The sequence below is a fragment of the Callospermophilus lateralis genome, chromosome 6, assembly GCF_048772815.1.
Source record: "Callospermophilus lateralis isolate mCalLat2 chromosome 6, mCalLat2.hap1, whole genome shotgun sequence".
Lineage (NCBI taxonomy): Eukaryota > Metazoa > Chordata > Mammalia > Rodentia > Sciuridae > Callospermophilus > Callospermophilus lateralis.
In genome coordinates, this window is record NC_135310.1 from 108,575,581 (window position 1) to 108,590,943 (window position 15,363).

At 39.1% G+C, this 15,363-nt stretch overlaps 1 protein-coding gene and 1 non-coding gene across 2 annotated transcripts in view; both read left to right on the forward strand.

Moving 5' to 3' along the window:
* The window catches only part of Pla2g7 (phospholipase A2 group VII), a 39,074-nt gene that overhangs the window by 1,425 nt on the left and 22,286 nt on the right, over window positions 1-15,363 (forward strand). The window lies entirely within an intron of this gene.
* LOC143402730 (U6 spliceosomal RNA) lies at window positions 13,821-13,924 on the forward strand. The gene has a single exon (XR_013091787.2). It is a non-coding gene; the product is annotated as a U6 spliceosomal RNA (small nuclear RNA).

Sequence of the window (15,363 nt, forward strand, 5' to 3'; positions counted from 1 at the left end):
ATTCCTCTCTGAGGTGTGAAAGGTTTGGCCAGCGCCCGAGACTTTCTCCTCATACTGAACTGTCAAATCAGGGCAGCAGTTTCTTCATTTCCCTTCTGTGCATTGGTCCCAATGAACATGCAGAGCCTGAACCATATTTTCTTACCTGGTTCTGTTTATACACAAATATAATTTATACCTCTCTTTGAGGTCTTTGTGGTTCTATTGGCATAGAGCATTAAGAAAAGGGCCAAATAGGTACCTGAGAAACTAGAATAGAGTCTCTGAGAAGGCCAGATGAAATTTAGGAGTCCCCTCAATCTGTATTTTTTTCCCCCAAACCTTCAAAGATGGGTATTTCTTGAAAAGAAAGATGATCAGCTGGCAGCTGTTTCTTTATACTCTGATTTATCTTAAGCCTGACCCCCGCACCATGATTCATGAAATTTGAAAGACATTCAGATTGACCCCTGGAGATACTGAGAAGTTTCCATTAAAGCCAAGCATTGAAGAGAAAGTACCCTCAGTCTTAAAGAAGTTGAAGGGGACCAATTAGTTCTAAAGTCATATTGTACCAGAATTCTGGGGAAGCTTTGTAGTTTGAAGGCATGAACAGAGGATTCTCACTGCCTTGCCCCGTTAAGCCAGATGCTTGTGATACGCCCTCAAAAAACAGGCTGATAAATATAGGCTTATAGTTGTTTTTTTTTTTTAAATAAGCAGTAGTTGAGAAGAAAGAAAACATGTACTGTAAGAATATTCATTGAATTAAGTGAACAGCTGATTCCTAGTAAAACTGTATTCAGTCAGTTATTCATGTCAAAAATATTTATTGAGCAGCACCTATGTGCCAGAAACTTAGTATAGAGCAATGAGTAAGATACACAAGCTGTCTGCTGTCATGAAGTTCACATTCTAGAATGGACAGATGAGCTAGATGAGTTCATGTAGTGGTAAATACCCTGAAGAAAAGTTGAGTGCTGTGGTATAGTGATGTTTGGGGCAGTGGTGGTGGAGGTGATAGTAATGGTGGTGTGTATGTTCAACAGGTGGGAGGGACCCTTTTTCTTGGATTCAGTTTGGAGGAGAGACGTCCTTGATGGACTTGAGATGAGATGAGACCCCAGGAAGAAAGGCAGATGGGTCTGGCAGAAGAATCACAAGCACAAAAGTCCTGGGAGTAAATGGCATGTATGGGAATCACAGTTGGAAGATCAGCATGGCCCTGGCCAGGCTAGGGAGAAGGAGACTTGGAGGAGTGAGGAAGCAGAAGGAAAGCAGAAGCCAGGTCATGCTAAGTCTCACAGGTTGGAGCAAACCATTTAGAGTTTTTTCTAAGCAAAGTAGAAGCCAAGAATGGAGTTTAAGCAGAGGCATCACATTACAGATTCATGTTTTCTATGAAAGTACTGTGGATGCAGTGTGGAGAATGAATTCTAAGGGAAGAGGAGGAAGGAGACTAGCTCTAAGTTTATTGATGGTGACCTAGTGGAGGGTGACAGCAGTAAATGGGCATATGCTCCTTTTTTGGAGCTACAGTGGGAAGTTAATATTTCTCTGTCTCAAAGCCTTCATCCACAAAATGGGGCTGGGCATTGGTGTCTAGACCATTTATCCTGTAATGACATATAAGCAATACCCTTAAGGGTAATTTGGGTAATATAACATTTATTACTATTTGCTAATATTGTGTTACTTTGAATGATCTGTGCTTCAGTTTTACAACTTGTTCTAATAAATTTCAATGCATATTTTATTCTGCTCCATAAATATAACTTGTTATACATAGAAAATACTCTCTGTTCAGAGGGTTTGAAAACCCTTAACCAAGAGTTACCTATAAAACACACCATCATAAAATTTCAGTATTATTAATGCTAAAAACAATAGCTGGCTACATTTTGAAAGTTGAATGTGTTCGGGGAAAATTAAAAATGGGATATTTGAAGCTGGGGATTGGAAAAATATCAAAATCTCTTTTTTCCTTTGGACAGATTGGCTTTTGTCCTGGCTATGGCTGCACAGATATCTGTGAGCGCAAAGATCTATAGATAATGGAAAATCTACACATGGCAGCAGAATTTCCAGAGAGGACTGTGGACCAGAGTTGAATAGAACTGTTTCCCTTAGTGAAGCTTCTCTCTCACAGGAGGCTCTTGAACTTTCCCTAGTTGATCTCTGACTAAGTTTTAGAGAATTAGGGAAGAGTTTTGAAGTTGTTTACCAACTCAGATTGGGGGTGACCTTCTCATGACAGAACCTAACAGCCACATGAGGCAACCCCATGTCTTTTTTCTGACTCACTTTCATGTGCAACTTACAAAAATAAGTTGTGCCTTTTAGAAGAAAAGAGTTCTTCCTCATTTACATTGTATGCAGTGGAAATTTCAACTCTTTCTGATTTAATAGCCTTTGGGTTATGCTCATTTGCCAGATGGCCATTGGTTAATTATGGGTCACAGTGTGTCTGAATTCAAACTTGAAGTGACCAGTCTGCTGATTCAAATTGCTGACAACATGTGACGACAGTAAGTCTAGAATCTTTTCAATTTCTGTTCTGCCAAATCTACCACCTGAATTAGATGGTGGCAGAGGGATATCCTCAAGGGACATGTAACAGCCTCTCCATAAGACCCTGAATCTATTTTGTTTGATGCATGTAATATTTTGAAATGCTCAATTAATTGCAGTCCTTTAAAAATCACTGGTTATTACATACAAATGTAGCTTTCCAGGTTCTCTTGAAAACAATGAGATCTAGTATCTTGGAGTTCTCATTCCTGCATGAAAGTTATCAACTGCAGTAGAGGGGCAGTTGCCCCTTCTGCATGGTCCAGTTGTACAGTCCTGGCTCCATTACTTAGGCCTGTTTGACTCATTTAAGTTACCTATTGGCTGGCCCTTGTAGACTTTTGATTTTTAACCTCAGGTTACGACTCTCTAGTCCAACCTGCCCTTTCTACTTCTACCCTCTTCCAATGCAGGAAATCCTAGTCCTATATCCCTTCTGGGAGGTCTTAGACTTGCACTTTGCTCCTTTGGTCAAGAGAAGAATATGAATTGTTGAAGAGCTTCCATTAATGGAGTTTAATAATATGGGTGCATGTGGGACATGTCTAAGACCTTTTGCCTAGAGCAGTACCTGTCACCTGCCATCTGGATTGTGCAAATCCCTCCGTTCCTTCTGCAGCTCTTCATGGGACCTGCTGTCTTGTTCTGTTATCGCTATGGTTATTGCTGGGCTATTGTTCTTTCATATGAGTCTGCATTTGTTAAAATCCTTAAAGCCTTAATCAGTGTGATAAGATGTGGTCTAACTGGTATAGAATATGATGGGAGGATGGCCTCCTTTTCTCCAAAATGTCACACTTTTGTTATGCAACTTAAGACGTCTTTAGTTTTTTTTTTTTGTTTGTTTGTTTGTTTTTTTTTGGGTTGTTATTATTAATCCGTTATTCTTTTGACTTGTGTTTATGGCTTATTTTCCAGTTAGATTGTTCCTGATTATTTGCAGCAGAACTCATCACTGAACACTAGCTCACAACTAATGGTAATATTTGCTCTTCCAGGTGACATGGTCTTCAACATACATGGTTGCCACACTAGGGGTCACTACTGGTATCCAGTGGATAGAGGCCAGGAATTGATAAACATCTACAATCCATAGCGAAGCCCCCTACACCATGAATCATGAGTAGCATGAAGTGGAGAATCTTTGCTTTAGAGTCAGGGCCTAAGGTCACATCCTGATTTAGGCTGCTTCCTCTATCTATGACCTTGGACATGTTATTTAACCTCTCTGCCTCTGTTTTCTCATCTGTATGTTGAACTCTGAGGACTAAATGCATTTGTTTATATAAAATGCTTAGAATGGTATCTGGCCCAGAGTAAATTATCATTATTGCTAACTGCCATACAAATGGCAGTTATTTTTGTACCTCATTTTACTGTCTTTGGTTTGTACATAACACATCAGATGAGTGAATTTGAAAGTTAGAACTTCATTTCAAATCTTACCTTTGTGGTATAGTTTGTATATTTGTATATTTTATTTATTTAAGACATCTTCCCAGAACTGCCTTCCCTTTAAGGCTCACATTATAGTAGTCTCCCTTCTATCTGTGGTTTCAGTTATCCATGGTTAAAATTGTGGTCAGGAAATAGTAAATGGGAAATTTCAACAATAAACAATTCATAAATTTTAAATGGCATGCCATTTTAAAATGTGTGCCATGGTCATCAGTATGATGAAACCTCGTGCCATCCTGCTATATCCCACTCTGTCCTACCTGGAAACTGAATCTTCCCTTTGCCTAGGGTGTTCACACTGTATACACTACCTACCCATTAGTTACTTAGTAACTATCTTGGTTATCAGGTCTACTGTCAGGGTATTTCAGTGCTTGTTTTCAAATAACTTTTATTACTTTACAATAGCCTCCGAATGCAAGTATAGTGATGCAAAAGAGGCAGGAGAGCATAAAACACCCAGGACAGATTAACTCTGGTACTATGTAGCCAATTTTGCAGGGCATGTAGGAAAAAACATGTATAGTATGGTACTATCTGTGATTTCAGGCATCCACTGGGGGTCTTGGAAAGTATCTCTCTTGCACAAAGAGGGATTACTGTACCATTTTTTCAGATTCATTATTTTCCTCTGTTTGGGGTTATAGGTGTCAAGTTTAATACTACAGTTCCCGTTTGAAGGACATGAACATTGAGTTCCTCTAGTAAAAGAGGATCTTGTTCAATCCCAGTTTCTCCCTTTGCTCGGAGCCTCTCTCCTCACAGCCCAGTCACCGGGGTCTCTTCTATATGACAGGCGGCTGGAGCTAGGCAGAAGCTAGTAATAGTACTTGAGTAACAATAGTAGCATTCCTGTGAGGGCTGTAAACCCATGATTAATGCTCCTCTTTGACAGATGAGGAGAGAGAAGCAAAAAAAAAAAAAAAATGAGTAAGAACTCACTGTGTTTGCTAAGCCAATAAGTAGCAGATTCAGGATTCAAACCTCGGCAGCTGGAAGTCAGAGCCAGATTTCTGAGTCTCTTATTCTGCCACAGGGGAAATTTTCTCAAAGAGCATACCTAGGACCTTATACCTACCATCATATAGCCATGAATGCATACAACTCTCAAAAGACCTGTTACTCTCACACTAATAATATTGTATATATGATATGTGTGTGTGTGTGTGTGTGTGTGTGTGTGTGTGTGTTTCTTCTGCCTCTGTTATATTTTATTTGTTAAGGGCATGGATTGGTTTTGGCTTAAGTTTTTCATAATTTCAGGACTCCTGATCCATTAAGGAGAAGCCACAATTATTCCTTGGAAAAACTATTCTTCAGAAACTCTAAGCTTATTGGAATATTATAGAGTATTATATTATAACTGAGGTGCCCATTCTGGCTTATCTGAGCAGGCAACCTGGAGGACTGAATCAGAGAGTAAGCTCAGAAACCCCAGTGTGGCAGCAAGCTGCACAGTGATCTTAGATAATGTTTATCCTTTACGGCCTTTAAGACATAAAACAGAGGGCATCTGGACATTTGTATATTGAATACAGGTGAGCTCCTGTTTTCCAGATGTGAGTAGAATTAATTAATTTTATTTTATTTGCAGCTTTTAAGCACTTATAAATGACTATTATTAAAGTATTTTCACAATTAGGGAACTGCTTCTTATTTTGCTTTTTTTTTGACTCTACCTCTTTTCTGAGGTTGTGAAATGATTACATAACAGTTGTTATCAACTGTGTCTGAGGCCTTAGATACTTCTGCAAAAAGTCACTTGAGTCTTACACTTTCGAGAGGATGTAAGATTAAGTTCTGATCTAACATGGTAGAAATAAAAAATGTTAGAGTTGATATTATATTTTCCAGTTCCTAGTTTCAATATCAGTCAATATGGATAGGAAATTGTTTTTGAAAAGAATCATATATCGTAGATGAAGATGGCACCTCAGAGTCTAACCTCACCCATGCATCTATCTTTTTACTTTAGCATTCCTAGTAGCGAACCAGTGAGCAATGTTTGAATCCTTTTTAGGACAGGTGAAATAGACATTATAAATGACCTAATTATCAAAACATTGTTCCATTTATTGTCCAGGTATCTGCCTCCCAATAGACTGTTTTGGAATGAAATAAATATTTCTTCCTTATTAAACTAGGATGCACTTGCTTCAGCCTTTTCTTAGACCAGGATTTTTTAACCTTGGCATCTTGACACCTGGGGGTATTTCTGTGTTGTGAGGGTTCTCCTGTGTGTGGTAGGATATTCAGCAGCATCCCCAGCCTGTACCCATTAGATGGCAGTAGCAGCCCCCTTTCCAGCTATGACAACCCCAAATATCTCCAGACCTTCTCTCCTGCCATCCCTCACCCACTTTTAAGGATCCTTGTGACTACATCAGGCCCAAGGGTCAATCTGTGGTAATCTCCCTATTTTAAGGGCAATCAAGATTAACAGCATTAACTTCATCTACTTTCTTAATTTCCCTTTGCCATGCAACGTAACATCTTCACACATTTTAGGGGTTAGAATGAGGGCTGGGTGTGTGTGTGGGGGGGGTATGATCCCATTCAAAAAATTAATCAATCTTTCTTTTCTTCCTTGCTTCCTTGCTTCCTTCCATCCTTCCTGGGCTTCTAGGAATTCAACCCAGAGGCACTTTACCACTGAGCCACATCCCCAGCCCTTTTATTTTATTTTATTTGGGGACATGGTCTTACTAAGTTGCTTAGGGCCTAGCTAAATTACTGAGGCTGGCTTCCGAATTGTGATCCCTCTGCCTCAGCCTCCCAAGTTGCTGAGATAACAGGCATGTGCCATCATGCCCAGGAAGAATATTTTGTTTTCTGATTCTTTACTCATAACAGAAGAGTTGAGACATGTTTGCCCTTGTCTCCTGCCAGGAATGGATTTTGCTTGATCAGCTTGTAAGCTCTGGACAGAAATTCCGGATTTGAAACTGACGTTTTACTATTTGTTTTGGTTTATCTTTTTGTTTCAAAAAAAGCAAGTAGTGCCTAATGAGAACTTAATAGTGATGGATAAAGGGAAATCAGAATTACTGGTGGTCATGCTTGAATTTGGATCTCTCAGCTGAGATTTGAAGAGCAAGTAGGTTTCAGCAGTAGATATGAAGTCTAAATTTTAAAAAAGAAGTGACATCAATTTAAATCTCTAATAGAATGTATGATCTGAGCTCTCACTTTTGATCGTATTCCCCATGGTTGAGGATGCAAAATTGAAGCAAATTATTTTCAGTCTTTATTATTTAAAAAATGATTAATTTTTAGCCAGGTGTGGTGGTGCACTTAAAGTCCTCAGGGATATTAAGGCAGGAGGATCTCTGGAGCTCATTAGTTCAAGACCAGTTGGGCAAAATAGGGAGAGACACCCCCCCACACACCCCGCCTTCAAAAACATTTTGAGTGTATCTTCCCACTGATTTAAAACATTAGAAAAGAGAAAAGTAGATATGAGGATTACAAATTACTATTAGTTTCTAACTATATAAACTCTCCAATGACAACATTTTCAAAAATTCAAAAAACATTTATTTTGTCTCTCTCCCTCCTCTTCCTCTTCAATTTCATATATCTTTTTCTGGGATCATGGAAAATTCTCTTAATTCTCTACATGATATTTTACTTTGGCCTAAACATAAGCAATTCATGATCATACAAACTCTTAATTAAATGTCTTTTAAAATATTTATTAGTAAAGCAAAAATTTTATTGTAAAAGATGTAAAACAATGGTAAAAAATACTCATGAGCCCATTATCCTTCTTATGTCCATTGTTTTTTTATATGAATTTTTATGTGGCAATTTCTATATGTTTTTTCAATTAAAATTTTATTGTGGACAGTTTTCTCAATCATAAAGAATTATTTTATACATGGGTTAATAACAGAATAAAACACCATTGATGTCATTGTAGGGTTCCCATTATAGGTATATATATATGTATACTGTCTCTTATAGAGTTGAAATGCATATTGTGCTGCACTAAATTTTTAGAGTTCTGTTTCCCTATGTATAAGGTCTTTTTATGCTAACCCCAAAATGTAATTTAAAGGTCAGTTAAAGATATGGACAATTTAAGGCTTGCTCAATTGCCTCCCCAAACTCAGTGTATTCATTTATTTATTTATTTGTATTTTTAATTGGATATTTTTATTCTATACTTTCTTTTTTACCCTTTTATTATTTTTATTTATATACTTTTAAAATTTTATTTTTTTATTTTATTTTTTTATTGGTTGTTCAAAACATTACAAAGCTCTTGACATATCATATTTCATACATTAGATTCAAGTGGGTTATGAACTCCCATTTTTACCCTAAATACAGATTGCAGAATCACATCGGTTACACATCTACATTTTTACATAATGCCATATTAGTGACTGTTGTGTTCTGCTACCTTTCCTATCCTCTATTATCCCCCCTCCCCTTCCCTCCCATCTTCTCTCTCTACCCCATCTACTGTAATTCATTTCTCTCCTTGTTTATTTTCCCATTCCCCTCACAACCTCTTATATGTAATTTTGTATAACAATGAGGATCTCCCTCCATTTCCTTGCAATTTCCCTTTTCTCTCCCTTTCCCTCCCCCCTCATGTCTCTGTTTAATGTTAATCTTTTCTTCCTGCTCTTCCTCCCTGCTCTGTTCTTAGTTGCTCTCATTATATCAAAGAAGACATTTGGTATTTGTTTTTTAGGGATTGGCTAGCTTCACTTAGCATAATCTGCTCTAGTGCCATCCATTTCCCTGCAAATTCTATGATTTTGTCATTTTTAGTGCTGCGTAATACTCCATGGTATATAAATGCCACATTTTTTTAATCCATTCATCTATTGAAGGGCATCTGGGTTGGTTCCACAGTCTAGCTATTGTGAATTGTGCTGCTATGAACATGGATGTGGCAGTATCCCTGTAGTACGCTCTTTTAAGGTCTTCAGGGAATAGTCTGAGAAGGGCAATAGCTGGGTCAAATGGTGGTTCCATTCCCAGCTTTCCCAGGAATCTCCCTACTGCTTTCCAAATTGGCCGCACCAATTTCCAGTCCCACCAGCAGTGTACAAGAGTACCCTTTTTCCCACATCCTCGCCAGCACTTGTTGTTGTTTGACTTCATAATGGCTGTCAATCTTACTGGAGTGAGATGATATCTTAGGGTGGTTTTTTTTTTTTTGATAATTCTAATGAGCAATTCATCTGCTGCTCTTCAGAGTCATTTTTATTTTTATTATTTTTTATTTTTTTGGGGGTATTGATTTTATTTATTTATTTATTTTTAAATTTTTATTGTTGGTTGTTAAAAACATTACATAGTTCTTGATATATCATATTTCACACTTTGATTCAAGTGGGTTATGAACTCCCATTTTTACCCCGTATACAGATTGCAGAATCACATCGGTTACATATCCATTGATTTACATATTGCCATACTAGTGTCTGTTGTATTCTGCTGCCTTTCCTATCCTCTACTATCCCCCTCCCCGCTCCTCTGCCCTCTTCTCTCTCTACCCCCTCTACTGTAATTCATTTCTCCCCCTTCTATTTTTTTTCCCTTTCCCCTCACTTCCTCTTGTATGTAATTTTGTATATCCCTGAGGGTCTCCTTCCATTTCCATGCAATTTCCCTTCTCTCTCCCTTTCCCTCCCACCTCTCATCCCTGTTTAATGTTAATCTTCTTCTTATGCTCTTCCTCCCTACTCTGTTCTTAGTTACTCTCCTTATATCAAAGAAGACATTTGGCATATGTTTTTAAGGGATTGGCTAGCTTCACTTAGCATAATCTGCTCTAATGCCATCCATTTCCCTGCAAATTCTATGATTTTGTCATTTTTTAATGCAGAGTAATACTCCATTGTGTATAAATGCCACGTTTTTTTTATCCATTCGTCTATTGAAGGGCATCTGGGTTGGTTCCACAGTTTAGCTATTGTGAATTGTGCTGCTATGAACATGGATGTGGCAGTATCCCTGTAGTACGCTCTTTTAAGGTCTTCAGGGAATAGTCCGAGAAGGGCAATAGCTGGGTCAAATGGTGGTTCCATTCCCAGCTTTCCCAGGAATCTCCATACTGCTTTCCAAATTGGCCGCATCAATTTGCAGTCCCATCAGCAATGTACAAGAGTACCCTTTTCCCCACATCCTCGCAGGCACTTGTTGTTGGACTTCATAATGGCTGTCAATCTTACTGGAGTGAGATGATATCTTAGGGTGGTTTTGATTTGCATTTCTCTGACTGCTAGAGATGGTGAGCATTTTTTCATGTACTTGTTGATTGATTGTATGTCCTCCTCTGAGAAGTATCTGTTCAGGTCCTTGGCCCATTTGTTGATTGGGTTATTTGTTATCTTAATATAAACCTGACATTGTTCTGTAATGTTTTTGGTGTTAAAACATAAGTCCTGGGCTGGGGATGTGGCTCAAGTGGTAGTGCGCTCGCCTGGCATGCGTGCAGCCCGGGTTCGATCCTTAGCACCACATATAAACCAAGATGTTGTGTCTGCCGAAAACTAAAAAATAAATATTTAAAAAAAAAAAAAACATAAGTCCTGTGTTCCCAGGCTTTTGCCTTACCAGATGTTGTTCTTTTTGTATAATTGTATCTTTCTCAAAGAAAATTTGGCATTTTTGTATTGGCCTGTGGTGATGGCTGTGGAAGTGCTTTTCATTCACAAAATTGTAAAGAATGCTATATCAAGGGTTCCAGAAGAGTCTTCTTGGAGTCTCTAGTTGCAAGAGATGTTCAAAGTCACCACCAGATTTCTCTGGGTTCTGCTTCTGAAATGTAAAGATATTTTTAGATGATTTGTATCCCACACTTGAGGGAAAGGCGCTTATTGGTAGAAAGAAAAGTTTAAGAGTTGAAGACGTGTTTTTGAATCATTCTTCTGTGTTCAGGTTCAGAGGCCTCTGTGGTCATCTCTCACACATCTCCACCAGTGGAAGGGGAAAGAAGCCAGTGTCCAAGGGAGCCAAGGGCTTTTGGCTGTTTATAGTGGAGTTTGGTTTAGAAAAGCAAGCTTTGTTTTTCATTTTGGTAACATGGGAAAATGCTTGGTCATTTATTTAAATTATATAATACTTTCATAGAGAATTGGTAATTGTTTGCAGTAAAATCACATAAAACAATAAAACGGTGGTATATGAACTAAAGCTAGAGGAGTAGATCAGAAACCAGAAGAATGTGTTGTTAAGGGTCCACCAGGCATGTAGAACTATTAGAAATTTGAAAGGTAGAGGGTATTAGGGAAAGAAATCTGAAAAAGTGATATGTGAATTAAATGTAAAGTCATTATGTGGAGTGAGAATAGTGTGTAGGTGCTCAGCAGACACTGGGGGAAGTTGAAGTTGGTGTCCAAAAGATCAGTGTCTCCAGAGCATAGAATGGGGGAAGACAGAGGAGGGGTTAGCATTGGCCCAGAACTAGGTCAGAGGCAAAGGAGAGGGAATATAGCTCTGATGTTCTTTGTTCTCTTTGGAGAAGAATGTTTTCAGCTCTTCTATCGTGAGTGACAGGAGGGCAGGTGGAAGGATATTTGTCCATTTAAGAAGAGAAGACTATAGTTTAGTAGAGAGAGGTGCACTAAGGAATAAGAAGAGGCTACCATGAAATCACTGGGACACAAACAGAGCTGGGCACAGCTGTGTTCAAGGGAGAAGCCGAGGCTCCAGACCCTGTACTTTCCATCCCGTGTCCCCAAACACAGACGCATGCTTACATGCACACACATCATTGTGCTGAGGACACACAGACACCATTTTGCAGTGCAGAAGTCATTCCTATGTTAATCCAGCAAACATTCATGGTGCATCAGGTGGGTAAGAGTTCCTCATTACTGGACACAATGGGACATATTACAAATTGTAGGACAAAAGTCCAAACTAGGATGTTCTGTGAGTGAGGTTTTCTGTGCTGAGTCCTCAACCTTCTTCCTCCTGACATCCCTCTCCTAATGTCCTCTGCCACCCATCTTACCAATTCCTCAGCTCTAGCAAGCCCTGCTATCGCTCAGTGCCCTCGGTATGCGACACCTTCTTTCCTCTTCCTGTGCACCCAGATCATCCCGCTCACGTAACTCCTCTTCCTGTTAGCTCCAGTGTGACCAGAGCATAGAATGGGGGAAGGCTTTTAATGCCCCCTCCTCCTATCCCAGAACTGATCATTCCCCTTGTGCCTGCTGAACCTATTTCTGTCTAAACATCTCTAATTCAAAATTACACTTTATAGAAATCCATAGCTCCCTCCATACCTTCCCAGCACTTAACCAAAGCAGGATGAAGACGTTTCAGAAGCCACAAACACTGCTAATGCTGCAGATCCTCATCCTCTGCATCTTGTGCAGTATAAAGACCATACTGTGCTAGCAAACAAAGCTCATGTGTGTATTAACTTTAGAATAATAACTCCTTTCTAGGTTTTTCTGATGAAGGTATTCTAACTAAATGCATGAAGGCTGAAATTTTCCCATCATTTTGGAGTCCTTATGCACCATTTCTCTGCAGGGGTTTAGTGTGCCTCTAGTAGAAACCAAGAAACCAGCCATGTGCTCAGTGGTTGGCATGTGGAGGGTGCTGAGGAAAGGTTTGAATGGATGGGTGTGTCCATGGATCTTCTGGTGCATAGACTACGGTGGTACACCATGGACAAAAGGAAGCTCTATTAGAAAGGAAGAAATAAATTGCCATAAGCATTGAGGGGAAAGAGGCAAGTGCCTCTAGTTGGGAAAACCGAGAAGAGCATTGTGGAGGAAAAGCCCCCAACTCAACTGATTGGGAAATAAGATGAAAGCAAGCCTGATGATGTGCCCATATCCCAGGTCGAATGCATTAATGAAGGGTCCGCACATCTTTGTAAGTCTAAAACAACACAAATCAAATTCCTATGCATAGTATTAAATGAATCTACCTGCTCAGCAAGAGTTATTTCTCTTAACATAGCTTTCATCCCTCTTCATTTCCTGGAGTTTGATTTTGTCCCATCTCTCAGTTGGGTTTATGTAGACTAGTGATGCTTGATTGGGGAGCAGTTTTACTCTCCAAGGAACACTTGACATTGTTGCAACTTGTGGGGAGGATGCCAAATACGTATAATCATACCACTTAAATATAATCACTGAGATGATATTTCTCTGGAATTTCTGAATTATATTCATCTAGAATTCTTTCTGTGTTTTACTTTAACCATGATTCCCTAGAGAGATTATATTAATCTAGACTGTATTATGGAATTGCATTCATCTAGAATTCTGGGATTATGTTCACCCAGAATTTTTCTATTTGTATATGAATTATATATTTAAAATTTAAACAAGATCATCTATAAAGATTGTTTTCTTATGCACTTCAGAGGATTGTTGGACTCCAAAGCTTGTCATCCACATAACTCAGTCCTATGTTGGTAATGGTACTGCCCAACTACTCATCGTAAGGACTAAGGACTACATGAAGTAAGGGACTGGACACTGCTGGTACATAGTAGGTGCTCAATAAATGATAGCTACTTATGTCTCATATCTAGCCTTTTTAATTCCTTAACTAAACCAGTAATCAAGTTTTGGATTCCCAAGGTCTGAATTGAAAGCAGATTTCTTCTCTGCTTTCCTTGGGTGTTCCTATCCAATGCCAAAGCAAAACAAAACCAAAATCAACAAGTTGAGACATTGGAAAATCAATCTCAAGTCTCTCCTCAGATGCTTGTGATATGTTAATCAGGAGCCATTTGTTGATATTTCCAGAAACAGGCTTCATCAGGTCCTCTTCCTGATCTAAAGGGTTCTTTCTCAGCTTTTGAAAAATATAAAACTGGTGCTCACTTGGGCAGACCTACACTAAAATTGGAACCATCCAGAGAAGATCAGCATGGCCTCTGGGCAAGGATAACATGCAAATTCTAGAAACATTCCATATTTGTTTAAAAAAAATTTAAAAAGAAATATAAATTAGCAGACAAAAAAAAAAAAAGGAATATCAAAAACTTCTTTTACCTCTTTAGCCCTTTGTCACACATCAGTTGCTCAGTTTCAAAAGGTATCAGTAGTTGAGTGGCAGAAGAACTACTTCTCCAGAACTACCTGTCTCACTTGGAAAACTCCTGAGAAAGGAATGGCTGGTGTTGCCTCAAACCAGGGAACAGTATATTTCCAGCAGAATGATTTTCTCATTTTTGTTTTTAATTGAAATGCAAGAAGAGTTACCACTCTAAGAATAGAACTGTTTGTCCTAAAGTTCTTTTCACCCTTAGGTGTTATCCATTCCCACTCTCTTCAAACATGGAAGTGATATCACAAACCATATTCTGAAGAATCTGGTTCCTGATGTGCAGAGAGTGTGTTTATGGTGGTACTGGAAGATGGAGGGTGCCCTGCCTCCCTCCTGTCTGAAATGTGGCCATCAGTGGTGCTGGGGAGCCAGAGTACACCACTGCCTGTGGGGACTGATTTAGAGGACATTGAAAGTCCTCTTTCCTCCAGACCATGGAAGAGCTGACAGGCTATCTGGTGGAGCAATTCTACGAAGGGAGCATCGCAGTACTCGGTACCATGTGCCCTAATGGAAGCAGGTACAGACTGCTTCCAGACAAAAAGGAGGCAGGCTGATGTCTGCGGGTGGCCTCTGCTCGCCAAGGTGGGCAGTGTCTTCTTTGGTGCTCTTGAGGGGCCAGGTCCAGAGAAAACCTCCCTTTCCGACTTCAGGGAAACTTTCGTAAGGATTTTTCTACTGCTAGAACACAGCTGCCTCACCATCAGCCAGGGTTAGTCTTGGCATGAGGATGAGTCAGAGGCGGCGAGGAAGGGTAAGGAATTTTATAGTAGTAGGAAGGTGGACAAAGGAGGAATTTCATTTGTGTTCTTCTATCACTCAGCACATTGGAGCAAAAGAAGACCCTCCGTGTAGTCCTGTCCATGCCAAAAAAAACCCCAAAAAACAAAACAAAAAACAAAAACCCACTGGGTGATCTCAGACAGGTTTCACGGACTTTCTGTGTTCCATTTGAACTCATGTTTCCGGATACCAAATGCTTCTCTTCCTTTATTTTTACTTTACTATGTACATAATCTTTCTAGCATTCATTATTGTTGGAAAGACTCACTGCCAGGGATTTTGTCAGCAAAAATTGGATTGACTTTCAAAACCTTTTTATTCCAAACATAGTGACTAGCACAGACATTCTTAAAATTGAGTGAATGAATTTATGAACAAGTAAATATAGGAAATATAAATGAGCCAGGCAATCATTACATTATTTAGAAGATTATTACTTTAAGGATCAGATCAGATATCATGACAATAGGACAGTGATAAAACTAAATAAATGGTCCTGTTGTCCCAGTGCAGCCATTTTCAAACATG